Here is a 14426-nt window from a genome sequence, read left to right on the forward strand (position 1 = left end):
GCTTTGTGTTTTGTGCGGAGATTGAAATCAATATTATTTTATTTAGATCGATTTTTTATCAGACATAGATTTAAAGATCAGACTTTTAAAGTTATTATCTTTATCTTTTTGTATCTTTGCAATTAAGCAAGATTATTTGTGCAATTTTTAGAATGCAATTGTTTGCTTAATTATCATCAGCGGCTCTTTAGAGCTTGATCGTTTTAACAAAATACTTTTGAAAACAAATCTAAAGTTATCGATTTTTGCAAAAAGATGCGTCTTTGGGCGTCCATGGGGGACTAAGTGTGGGCTTCTTATCTCTCAATTCGCTCATCGGAAGCAAGTGAGGTTAGTTTTCCTTCTCTTTTTGTTCTCTCGTCCACTTTCTCCTCCTCCTTCTTATCGCTCTCGTTCTCTATCTTCTACGCGCTCGGCAAGACCGGAGGTCGAAGAAGTGGGCAAGAAGGAGGAGCGCGACACACACAGGGTTGGGAAGACACAACTACCGGAATCACGACTTAGCCTTCTCCACTCTTCACGAATCGGTCCCGTTATCTTTCCCGCCATTTGCATACTAAACTAACTCACAACGCGCGGCATATTTCAGAGATCGCGCGCGTTCGTGCGCGCTTATACGAGACAGAGACCGAGCGCGACGAATGAACCGATTCACGAAGAGAGAAAGTGGAAAAAGATCGAGCGTTGTCGATCGAATCTGCCGTCTTCTTTTTGCCGGGTCGCGTCATTCTTTAACGGCGAGCTTGTTTCCAATATGCATTGATAAACCTGTCCGCGCTCCGCGTGGCTGCGACCGGCGACGCCGTGATTCTTGATTACCGACCGGATTACTCGTGCCTTCGGGCCACTCATGGATCATCGGTTCCTCCGAGGCTGACCGCGGATAAATTGCTCCACTCGTGCAATCTTCTTACCATCCAGGCGATCGCCTATCGCAGATACATTTGGCCGAAGCGAAAAGAAACCGACTTGCAGAGATTGCAGACGGGTCTTGAGAAATCGCAGAATCTGACTTTGAATTAACGTTCGAGTTAACTGGGTTCCGGTTTAATCGATGCGCGCAAGCCAATGATGTTCAATCGCGAATTCGCAAGACATGTTGCTCAATATAGGAATTACGCAGTTTTTTTTCACTGATATCAATAATTAAATCGAGGATTAATCTTTAATGACGCGCAAAAGCTGCTGTGCAACTCATAGACGACATTTAATCTTATCAAGTGGGTGGAGTATTTATGAAGTAAAATAAAAATCTAATATATATTTTTATTAAATCTCTCTTCTTCAATTTTTGAAGCTTTTATCGACGAAATACGTATTTCCACTACTAAAAAATTTTCTTCTCCAAGTATTATTGAAAAATTTACACTACATTGGTGTTCGCGGTTCCGCAATGATGGGCGTTCGCAAATTGGGTGCGATCTTCGGAGAGACGACAAGGACGACCAGAGTCTGAGCCGCAGCGGGACCGATAACCGTAATGCAGATACGACCGGGTGTGCCATTATCCTAAGTTACGGACTGACGCGCGCGCATATATACGGAAACTTGGCGGCTTCGTCCCTCGATACTCGCACGTTATTCGTTCTTTCGGGCCGAGCTCTTTTCGCGTAAAGTAGCCGCAGTTAACTCTCCCTTTCCCGGTGCGTTTTCTCGGTGAAATATTTGGCTTGGACCTCGGTTCCTCCAAGGGGGCGGCTTGGAACCGAACCGCGATTCCAGGACGAAAACTGCCTCGGCACGTCGCCGGCCTTTCGCCGGCGCATTATGCATTCTCGTAAACGGATCTCGGCCGTTTATTGAATGTTTACTACGCAACACGCAAATGCCACTCTGGTTATTTACGGCGTGCCAGGAAGTAATGGGACCCCGTGTATCAACGACTCTTGGCGCTTACATCGTCGCGAGGGGTCGGGATATATAACGCCTGTATCGCGCTGGAGGTCGACGCTGAGTTTCCCCGATTGCACGACAGCGTGAGGGGAAGACGATAGCGATGATGCAATGCACGCTACTGCTGCATTCGCCGCAAATACGCCGCGCTCGCGCACCGTCGTATCGCTCGTTATAAATCGATACGATCCGGTGAGCCATGGAGACTACTATCGCGTGGATGCGAGACCGTTCGAATCTCCCTGACGGATGTATAAGTAGGAGATGTAATAATATATATCCACCAGCAAGATGGAGAGCTATCGGCCTGTCTAATCCCTGATATTTCTTATTCCGAGCCTTATATTCCGAGTACTGACGAGCAGAAGGTGCGTGGCATTACGTACGTTCGTCTTCACTTATCTCGAGTGAACGATCCGTCTTGCTGGTCGATCGACGGCGGCGCCGCCGCTTTCGTTCATTACTCCTTCTCGGTAACGCAAGCGTATCTTCGTTATTCGCGACGCGTCCGTGTGTATGTGTGTGTGTGTGTGTGTTGTTGTTGTGTGTGTATGCGCACTGATACCTGCGGGGTACTTTGGGCGACTTCGTCGATTCGGGGAAAGGGGAAACGGGTGGCTACCACACCCCGACAACATCTTAATTCGCGATAAAGGGTATTAGGACTGGAAGCGGACACCCGGGTAGAGCCAACGCCGCCGCCGGCCCTGGAACTGGAACTGGAACTCGGGCCTGGATGGGTGTGAGACACGCAGGACTCTCTCGTTCCATGTATCCACGGACCGCGACAAGATTAGCATCGCTATTCGGTTACACGCGAAAGAGACACCCGGCCTCACTCATGGCTACCGTGCGCTTCCCTCCTTAATCATTACCACCGTGAAAAGCTACCTGGGATCGCGATGAAGGAACGATGCGGCAGTTTGCGTACGCAGCGCGACTTAACTACTCCGGGCGCAATAATGTATTACAAAATCGCCTATCGGCGAGACTCGCGATGCAAAACTCGTTTCTGCCTCTGTATATGGCGAGAAGATACGGGTAGTGACTATCCGGCGAGCTAGACGTAATCGTCTTAATGACAAAGTATAGCAAATCTTATTATTGGTCCGCATTGTCGTAAAGATGCGGATAGCTTCAAATATATGTATAGAACACCCAGAGGTGATGTACTTTATTCTGCAATTTATTTATTCGAATACCGCAGTTGATTTATTCGATAGTATTGTACAAGCAAATGTAGCTTGCAATTCTTTGTTGTCTCAATGTTTCAGTAATTATCTTTCAAATTTTCTTCGACAATTTTTTCGAGGACGCAAACTATTTTTGTCTAGTTTTCCATATATTGAATGCCAAATGTATGCGCCGTAATGCTATGTATCTAAATGGTCGTTTACCTCCATATAGATAGGCAACTGATAAGACATAAATAGAGTTTCCAAATATAACTGTTTTTCCTCTATTACTAGCTATCGCTAGTTGTCTGAATTTGTTTTCCGACACGACGATAAGTTAATCATTAGCTCATATATTTTGTGCAATATTTATGTTTTACTAGCAGGGAAAATCGATCGATATGGTTGTTATTATGTTTACGAAAAGTGACAATGTACATTTTTCATAATTCATAATAATTGCTTCTGAAGTGTAAGCTAATCATTTTTCTCACAACGCAGCGCAAGCAGATTTTTTTGTCACTTTAAACAATGTAAAACTTAAAGAAATAAAATTTTTTCAACAACGTTATTCTGCAAAATATCTGTAAAACACTGTAAAAATTGCAGCGTTTATTTATTTAAATGCAAATCTGTCCCCTGGCATGAAGTTCAATAGTCGCTGTTAATACGGACGTCGCAGTGATTGTTGTATTTGATGAGCATACATCGAAGGTGCATAAATCGTCTCCTCGAATTGCATAGTACGTGCTCATGGCGATGAACTCGACGAGACGGCGCGTCGATGGCAAAGATAGACAGACGCGAACTGGCAGGTACATGTACATAAGTATATAGTATAATACTATATACAGAGTGGTGGATTGAGAGGGCGGAGAGAGAGGAACAACGAGATGACGAGAGAGGGTGAAAGAGAGGGAGAGGGGGGGAGAGAGAGAGAGAGAGAGAGGGGGGGAGGGGGAGAGAGAGAGAGGGGGGGCACAAGAGGGAGAGAGAAAGGGAGAGGATGCGCCTATTAATGACGCACATGCGTTAACACGGGCACGCGCGTTCACAATATTATTTATTATTTATGCTAAGTTATGCGGAGCCAGTCCATGGATACCATAGGTTGGCCAGCGGCCATAGTCTGCCGTACGTCTGTCGGTACCGTCATCGCTCGGCGTATTTATATCAATTACGTGTCGTTCCCGCGGCTCGGATTATTATGTAAATGGCCGCTCTGTCCCGTCGGATGTCAGCAATCGCGTTTGCGCACTTGGACGCCATCGAACGTGTTGTAAGCAAGCATCGTTGACGCGTGTTCGCCGTGTCGGATTTTGTCCAAGTATGAAGCAGCGATCGGAGATAATTCGCAACTGGCTGCAATCCTAAGCGCGTCGGTGCGCGATATCCGGATTAGTCACTTCGTTTCATTATGCATTGCAGCTGTTGAAAGAAGGGAGGTGAGAATTTCGCGAATTAATCGAACGTTAATGTTAGACGTGATAGATTCCATTCATTCTATAGATGATGATTATTGTTCGTTGAATCGGCATATGCTTATCGAAAGATTAATATGGAGAAAATTCGGTGTGCGAGTTTTTGCGAAATTCGTCATCGCTAGGCGTTTAATGTGAGGTGGACAGGAATTTGTTGCCGCGCGATGGAAATCACTCGGCGTAACTTCGCTTCATAAATACTGCAATGCTGCTAATATCGTTGCGAACTGTTACATATGTATTCGGATGTAATCTCGATTCCGCGCGCGGGCTAAAAACACCCCGGTGAGTGTAAATATTTATGCGGCCGCCGTTAAACACTTGGTTCGCGGCGGGACAAGCACGCAGCACTTTTTTTTCCTTTATCGGGAAAAAGATATCTCGCATCGGTGTACCGATAACAAGCTAAAAAGAAAAAAAAAAAAAGAAGAATAACACGCGTGTATTTTTCCTTCGTGCAAATGTGCTACCCTACAAACATGTAAAAGATATTTCATTTTCAGTGTCTAGTTACTCGTTGCAAATATCTGTAACAAAAAAATATGACATAAGTGCATGCATAAAATAAAAGGTATCCATATTATTTACATCGTTGCGATAGAGTGGATTTGCATGCCTACGTATCGATTTCCCGCGAGCCAAGTCCGAAATGCGAGATCGGGGATGAGCGATCGGGCGAGCAGATATGAGTTTCGGAAGCCTATCGGTTGAACGACAAAGCGTAACGCGAACATCGGCAGGCGGCAGCGACTGGGCGGCCGGCTGGTCGGCCTCGGCTCCCGCGGCGCTTTTCGGTTTTGATAAAACGCCTAAACATCAATCGGTCTCGAAAACTGCTCCGTAATTCGAGTTTAGCGAGCGACCGGGGAAAGTTTCGTCCGTGTCCGGCTTGACGCGAGCCCTTGGGGACGCCGGGGCAATAGATGACCGGTGCGGTTCGGATGGAGGTCGAGCGGGACGAGCGGGAAGAGATGTGACGGGGCGCGCGGAGGGTGAGTGTGGGAGGAGGGTGATGCATCCGCTGAATATGTATGAGGCTCGCGACACCCCGTAGCACACCGAGAGACGACCCGAACCACCACTATCTGTGGGTGATAGTGGGTATGCTGTATGTCTCGCAGGGGTCTGCGGGCGAACTGCGTGGTGGAGGAGCGCGGGCGGCGAGAGATGGCGGGCTCTGTGTCGGGGTTTCGGGGTGAGCGCGGGAAGACGGGTGGCGGGCCTAGGATGGGTGGTGGGTGCTGTGGCTGCGAGAGCTTATATCGCAAGAACCAACCCCAATGGAAACTCAAGCCTCGGAGGAGCCTCACCCATCATGCACACTCCCGTGCTTACCGGTCGCCCGCGCTCTCGATCTCTCCTCGTCGTCTCTCCTCGTCTTTCTTCCTCTACCGCCCCGTCTTCCTCTCGCTCTTTCTCGTCTCGCTCTTTTACCCCATCTCCTTCGTAACCTTCGTTCCCCGCCGTCCCGAACGGTTTCGTCGTCTCCTACACTCTATCCCGGGTAGCACTCAGCTCCAGAGGAACCGACGCGCTATCTTGGGAGACAAAGTTACGTCGTAATTCCTTCGCGAACAGATGCCGATGTGGTGCTAAGACGACGCTCTCACTCTCCTTCTCCTCCTCTCTGTGACTATTCACACCGGCAAACGCCGGATTTTGATTACTCGGAGCATTCTCAGCTACAAGGATAGTGCAAAGATCTTCAGATACGAAGAAAAATAAACTACGTCGAATAAGTTTTCAGCCTTTAATTGTAATTTAGCTAATATTTCAATGTGTTTTTTTTTTTGTACAGGTCTATTTGGCTCTCTGACGATCTGTCCGGAAACCTATCTTATGTGCAATCTCGAAAAATAGAATGTCATTCGATGAGGGGTTGATCCGCCGATGAGAATAGTATAATATATATAATCCACTAAATAGGGATGGCTGTGCGTGAGCGACGAATCCCGCAAGACAGCATGAGATATTGCCGGATTAGGGTGCATTATAGTTTTAAGCTCGTATCGTTAAAAGCCGCTGGTTCTCACATTCTACGGATAATTCATTTGACGTAAGCTCATATAAAAAGTTACCGTGTGCAATTAATATGCGAGATCGGACGGTTAATATGCGATACAGCGTAACTGCAAGATCCATTAACAATAAATTTAAACTTGTGCTTGGCTCACTGCTATCATATATGCAGGTATTTTTACATATCCTTTTTTTCAGATTTATTTCTCATATGTTTGCGGTAAAAGACATAATTTTGCTATAAAAATATAATAATAAAATGATAAAAATAATAATAAAAATTGGATTCGTCGAAACTTTAATAAGATGGATTTGGAGGCATGCTTCTTCACGATAATATTCTAGAGAGTAAGAAATACAGTCGTAACCCTTTTATTTTACGCGAATCCGTGCGTGATAGCACGGCTCGTTGAGCGCCACTGTTTTTCTGAGGGTTGGAATTGTCGTTGCCGGGCGTGAGGAAGGGTTGATCTAGGCAGAAACGCCTAACGCTCTCTGTTGGGGAGGGGAGGAGGCGTGGAGTTATAGCGTGAAGAGCGAGAGTGACAAAGACGTTGTGGATGAAAACGAGACGGAGATCGCGCAACCGTGGCGATAATAAACCAGACCGGCCGCGCAATAAAATATATCCGAAGCAGAGAGGCGACGACTCGTTTAGGCAAGAGGGGAAGCGCTTCATTACCGAGTCGAAGTTCATCGCTAACCCTTTAGGCCCGCGCTTCGTCGGCTTCGACATTGAGAGGGTGGTGCAGCCAGCGTAGTCGAAAAATCCTCGGATAATTAACCGTGCCGCGGGGATCTCGGTATGCGAACGTTCAATGAACTTGAAATGCCGAACAACTTCTTTATTCTCACAAAGGTTCTATCACCCCTTTGCCGATTTCCTTCTTTCGTATTCATTATTGCCGAGTAAAATTTATCCCGGACAGACAGAACCCGTAAAAATAACAAATATAAATTTCACATATTTTACATTAATTGTTTTTAGTTTTATTTTACATTTCTTTATTTTACAAACTTCTTATAAATCATTAAGCCAGCGCAACGCTAATTATCATAAATCTTACATGATAATGCAAGTAACAAGAAGCAATGATAGATTACCGTTTATAAAGATCGCAAATCAATTAGAAGCGAGTGTGAGATGGAATTAAAATTCCGAAGTACAGTAAATTTTAATCGGAAAGCAAAGGCGGTAGTTTGCGATAAATCATCGCACAAGTGGCAAAGCGGTAACTCATGTTGAGGAGAATAAAAACGGGGGAAAAGACTGAAAAAGAGAGGTAAGGTTTCGTTTGAGCGACAAACACTCTCGGCAACGAGAGCGGTAACAAAAATCCAGTGCGGAGAGAGTCCTCCGCGAACTACGGGAAGAAAAATATAACGACTCGCAGAAGGAGGAATAACGCGCGAGTTTACTACGTTCTAAAACTCCCATAAACCGCCGTACATCAAACTTTTCAATTTTATGTTTCAGCATTTCGTTCCTTCCTCGTTTCGCCACTTAGGGTCGTCCGTGGCACTGTCGTTATCGAGAGGAAAACGGTACCGCGACGATCTCTCACAGGAAAAGAAGTGAAAAGCGCACGATCTTACAAAACGACAAGCAGCCGAAGGAAACGAAATTGATGCGCGATGCAGAAAAGAAACAAGGACTCGGTAAATTATTATTCTCGTGTCTTTCTCAGTTTCCTTTGGTTATAAAGATCCTCGCGCGACGTTGAAGGAAGTGAAATTTCGAATTGATCCGCAAATGGCTGTTTACTCGACGGGCGAGTGTCAGCGAGCTGGTATATGCTATGTTTCCATTAGATGCTATCGCTACTTTTCAAGAAACACGATTAAATCGCTCTGGAAATTGGACGCCCGTTCGCGTTCACACGTTTCACTGCCGAAGAATATTGTGCGAGTGTCAATGACGATCATCATCATCGGACGCGTTGGTGACATCTCCGGGGCGTTGCGTCACGGTGCGAAAGATAAGAATCTAAATAGAGATCAGCGATCCTTTGAGTATATAATTTGGTTTCCGATGCGGGGACAGCTGTCACACGATCGGATGTTTGGACGTGAAAAAGGTGGCGGGGTGATGACGATCGTCAACGGCGGATGATGACGTTCCTGTACTTTGATCGTAGATTATGTTACTTATGTCAACGGACAGGGGTGTCAAAGCGAGAAAAAAAGTTTGTTAGGTTTAGGTCGCAAAATTGCATCAGGATATTTCCACTGCACAGCGACACGATTTGTCATCACTCATTTTGAGTAACCAATACCGAAAAAGAAAAAAATGCAAATTATTATACTTAAATATGTAACGTGTGTATCCAAATTATGTATCGAGGTAGAATTTCGTAATTGAAGAAAGAATTTTTTATATTAACTATGTAATTAATTGATTATTATGAAGATGAATGAATATAAATATTTTAATTATACATGATTGTGTGATTTTTCTCGGTCATTTAGAGCCGCTGATCGTTCTTTAGAGCTTACGCAGTTACAGTAAGTACCTGTCGAATATTTGATGTGCTTAAGCAAATAGCACCCACTACACTTTCGGTACAACGAAGCGTTACGATGGGACAACGATACGACGGGAGGTGAGGGGTTCCGCGGGAGTGAAAAGCGGCAAAGGGCCAGAAGGCCGTGTGATGTATTTGTAAAAAGGTGTCGGGTTGGAACTAAGGAGACTCGCTCCAGCGGATGCCCCGGGGGAGCATAACCGGCGGCGGCGGCGGTGGCGGCAGAGAGGTAACAGATAAAAGAGAATCGTATAAAATGGGGTGCGCCACGAGAGAGATCAGGGGGGAGGGTACAACGCTCGTACGAGGGACGGAGGTGTCTGTAGATGCCCGCCGATGCCCGTGGGGCACCCCAATGGTGCGGGAACCCGGGGGACAAACGCCAACGCCATTTTGCAGCTCTCGAGGTTGCAACCGGGCGACGAAAAAAGTGAGAGGGGAGCGGAGGCGGAAGGAGAGGAGCCCGAGAGGGTCTCGGCCTGATCTGTCAAATTTCATTTCACGCTTCTGAGAGCGGGCGCGACCAGCACGATGGAGCCAGATACGGATCTGCCGACACCTACCGGCGCCCCTCTAATCCGCCATTCTCCGGTATCGAGCAGTCGTATGCTTAATCGAGATATCACTCTTAAAAGGGAACGTAAGTTGCAGAGTGTGAAACATTGGAGTGCGAAAACATCCGCGTATAAAAACGACGGTAATTATCGAACGTTAAAATTCGAAACGTTGATTATTTCAAGTGCGAAATGTGACGAGCGAAATACATTTTGTAAGTTGTCTTTACCGAAAATAGAATTTGTTGCTATTTTTACCGACATTTCATTGGAATAGCGAAACACAAGAGAGATTCGGTCGCGACACATAAACGAGCACGTCTCTAGATGCCTGTCCGAAATATTAAACAGAGACAAAAGTGCGGTGCGCGAGTAGTCCAGGTTGAGTCGAACCTGTCTATCGATCGTCGAGGACCTTGATGCGTCGTATCGTTCTGGTGTTCGTACGGTCGGTCGGTCGGTCGGTCTCATGCTGGAAGCTTTGTCACTCGGAGCACGTACTCAGGGCAAAGACCGACGCCGCAAGCTCTCTCTCCCCGCGCCTCTGTTTCTCTTTCTCTCTCGTTCTCCCTCTCTCTCTCTCCCTCCCTTTCTCCTGTCCGGCCGACGATCTCATTCGCTCTCGCTCGCTCCTCTTATCACCCTACCTTTCTACAACGCGCCATTGTGTTCCGCCACAGCGAAACCCTGTATATTCCTTGACGCTATGGATTTTCCGAAAGCGTTTCGCTGCCTCGCCCCGTTCCCGGCGTGCCTCTGTCAAACTTTCCGCGATAAGCCGAAAGCTGAACTTCCCTTCCACCAAAATAACATCGAAAGTATCACCGACCGAACTTCTCCGGCGAACTATGAGTTTCTGGGTCGGATAAAAGATAAAATCCAGATAAAATTTATTTTTTTACCGATATATACAACACACCGATTGTTTTACACTCGCATCCTTCGCGTCAAAGTTACTTCGCAATCCGCATCCTCATCGAGAACAATGAAAATTCCTCGTTCCTTATGTGACGTATCATTGTCACTTGTAAGAACAGAGGCGCGAGAACCAAAACGAGCGAGCCGACGGACAGACAGACGATTCAATTCGGTTATGCGGATGGAAGCCGATTGTATGAGTCAGACAACGCTGAATCCACGGAATGCTAAACAATGTCTAAAGTGTCGACGATGAAAACTGCATCATCATTCCATGACTAACAGCATTTATCTATCACATGTGTCTGTAATAATGTTAAGTTATCTTTGACATCGTAAAATTCGGCCGCTGGTTTTGATATGATAGTAATTAATAGGTTTTTGTATGGTTGAAATCTGCATTTTAATAGAAAGTATTCAATTTTTCCAAACTACTTTATGGCAAAATTAATTTAAACTATTTTGTAACAAAATGTAATATAGTAGAATAAAAAAATAGTGTGTAATATATTCACAAGAATTTAAATTTCTTCGACTTTTAGTCGCGCAGCGTTTAATGAGAATAACATGATATACATTTCGCGTGGCTTTGGAAATTTCTCACGCTGCGCCTTGTATGTAGAATTCATTGTCGATAACCGTGGCGTGCCGGCAGGAAATAATAAAGCGATATCCGGAATGGAGGAAATATTACCGGCATATTAGCGAGACCCCGCGGGTGGTCGATGATGGAGGAGAGCGAGGAATGAGACAACAGAGAAAGAACGGTGCCCATAACCGTACACCATACGTCGCCACGCGGGTTACTAGTAGGAGCCTAACTGGAGGTCCCTGTTGGGCAATAACGCCCTCCTTCGTAACATAGTGGCACAATAATGTAGGTTCTTTATGCGAGTACAGGGCAAATAGATCACATTGCTGACTAATAAGCCCGTTGGTGTGACCGCGCTCCCTTCCTTCGTCTTTCTCTCACTCCCTTTTTATTTCTCTCCTCTCCCTTCTCGGGCGAATAGTTTCCCGCTTTTTCCCCGTTTTCTTCCAAAAATTTTGCCGTCTATCAATTGTGTTAGGCATAAGCGTCTCCGGGGGTGTCCATCATTGTGATGTTAATGCACTCGGCAATCGATCTGCTTCATTATGTCACGAAACCCTCGAGAAACCTCGCAGTTACACGGGATCCACTGAATTTCTGATCCAGGTTTTATGGGAAAAACGCGCGCAATGGACGCGGTGATCATTTTAGGATGCGAGTGTTAAAGGTCGTGTCAAGACCTTCGAGGTTCGTGGCGATTTATCGAGACTGATTTGTCAGCGTTGGAATCTCGGATGATTTTTACGGCAAATTTTTATGTCTCAATAAAGCGTCAAAAATTCACAGTTTGCAACTTTTTAGTTTGATATTTTATGGTCCGGCAATTATTCGTCGAAGAGATCAATAATATCTTGCATCTTTGAGCGGAATATAGGTCGGCGAAGTCTGCGATTCAGACACGAGTGAGATAACATCTCGGATGGGGCCATTAACATTGGCTAAAGACGAGTCAGGAAGCTACAGGACTGCCAGCCTGTATTAAACTGCGGACTATCCGCGATGCCTTGAAACTCCGACCATCTCGATTACCCGTCTAATTATCTGCCGAGTCACGATAGGGCAACCCCCATTCTTCCGAAGATGGAATTACCGTTCCCATCGTCCTTCGAGTCAGCAATGCCGACTGCTTACCCCTCTACCAAGGTCATTGTTACATCGTTACTACCCTTTAGTACGGTCCTCCAACCAATTTCGGTCCAGGATGATGGGCACGATTTCCGTTTCGCCGTCATGACCGACCGGGAACAGATTTGCGAGCGGATCGCTTTATGAACCGTGCGATCGTGGTCTGTCGATATTAATAGATGCGCGTCGAACGTTGTGTATCCTCGAGCGATTTCGGTACTTTCCTCCCTCTCTCTCTCTCTCTCTCTCTCTCTCTCTCTCTCTGTTTCTGCAACAGTTGCACCGCGGACACGAGAAGTTAGACATTACGTAAGATATAGGTCGTCGTGATCGTCGAGTAAAAGCCAATGCGGTAAGCCGATAATACTCGAGCCGAGAGGGAGAGAGAGAGACTGCTCGATATTTGCGCGGCACGTCCGATGACAGTTAGTTAATATGCATAGTTAATTTCGTTTGTCTTCGGAGGCAGTCGTGCGAAAATACGCGCGGGTTTAGGGTGTGAGCGTTAGGTGCAGTAGGCGGTAGAGCTAAGCTTAGGCAGGCTGCAATCAATACTGTTTCGGCATTACGGTGGAAACACTCTCTCCGAAACAGCCTACGTTTCGCCTCGCGCGCTTGTGAAGAGGGAGGAAGAGCAATGAGAGGAGAGCAGGGAGGGGGAGGGAGGGAGGGAGGGAGGGGGAGAGAGAGAGAGAGAGAGAGAGAGAGAGAGAGAGAGAGAGAGAGAGAGAGAGAGAGAGAGAGAGAGAGAGAGAGAGAGAGAGAGAGAGAGAGAGAGAGAGAGAGAGAGAGAGAGAGAGAGAGAGAGAGAGAGAGAGAGAGAGAGAGAGAGAGAGAGAGAGAGAGAGAGAGAGAGAGAGAGAGAGAGAGAGAGAGAGAGAGAGAGAGAGAGAGAGAGAGAGAGAGAGAGAGAGAGAGAGAGAGAGAGAGAGAGAGAGAGAGAGAGAGAGAGAGAGAGAGAGAGAGAGAGAGAGAGAGAGAGAGAGAGAGAGAGAGAGGGGGGGGGTAGAAGCAAAAAGTGAAGAACAGAGGAGAGGAAGAAAGAGAAAGAGAGAGAGAGAGAGAGGTTGGGGTGAGGGAGAGGGGACGGAGAGGGAGAGTGGAGCGAAGGGACATAATGTTTGTCAAAGAGAGATAGGAAGACGAAGGTTTCGAAGGATGAAGAAGGAAGCTGTGAGAAACAAGGAAGGCGAGGGAGAGGAGACTCCAACCATGTTTCGTGGTCCGCATACTGATAGGTCCAGTCATATATACGACGAGAGCGAGCGGGCGCGTTAGCAAAGCCCAAAACAGAGCTCTCGCCGTCTTTGGTGAACTCCAGGCTGGAAAATATCGGCAACATTGCCGCCGCTTCTCACGAATGCGTTTTGTCCTGCAAGGAAGAGAGAGGGGAGGGGGGGGGGAGGAATAGGCTCCCTGCGAAATTCGGAAATCGAAGCACGCCGAGGACGATAAAGCGGAATCATTTGCGTCCGTGCAAGCGATTTTTTAACCGAGCTGCCCCGCGAATTTCCCGGCCGTTTAAACGCAAATAGCCTAGTAAACTCGCAGACTTCTTATGTTATCGCCTACTAAATGCTGTAAAGTAAACGTCCTTCGTAGCGCTGTTCTATTCGTGCACATCCAAGAAATTAAACTTGCGAATTTTCAAACACGCCGCCGGTCGCAACAATTTCCTCTTAATAGAATGTGAAAACGCTCATATGTCATATTAGGCGAACGCTCGCTCGTATACAGTTCGACGCACGTTGACAATCATCGATGGCTCGTTTCGATGACACGTCGACTGCGTAACGAATCACACCGCGCTATCTGTTTTAACGTACCGCGTATCGCGAAAGCAACCAGACGTACAAATCGCAAGTAGATAGTTGACCAGGCGCCGCCTTTCATCGTGCTCCGAATTTTTTGGACCATTACTTTTTTCCAAGTGCCTTTCTGGACGTTTAGAAGAGAGAGAATGGCAGTTCATATAAACGGGCACAGGTAGCCCGGAGCTATGGGGTCGAAAGAGGTGGAGGAGGGTCAGAGTCCCTCTCGCGCGAGCGCATAGTTCGTACAGCCGGTAAGTGGGTACCCACTTCTGAATTGGCTCCCCTCGTTCCACTCGTTGGATCATCGTCGTTCGCCGAAAATTCGATCAT

General features: G+C 46.6%; 1 long non-coding RNA gene across 2 annotated transcripts in view; it reads right to left on the reverse strand.

Moving 5' to 3' along the window:
- The window catches only part of LOC105677226 (uncharacterized), a 147011-nt gene that overhangs the window by 125066 nt on the left and 7519 nt on the right, over window positions 1-14426 (reverse strand). The window lies entirely within an intron of this gene.

The sequence above is a fragment of the Linepithema humile genome, chromosome 7, assembly GCF_040581485.1.
Source record: "Linepithema humile isolate Giens D197 chromosome 7, Lhum_UNIL_v1.0, whole genome shotgun sequence".
NCBI lineage: Eukaryota > Metazoa > Arthropoda > Insecta > Hymenoptera > Formicidae > Linepithema > Linepithema humile.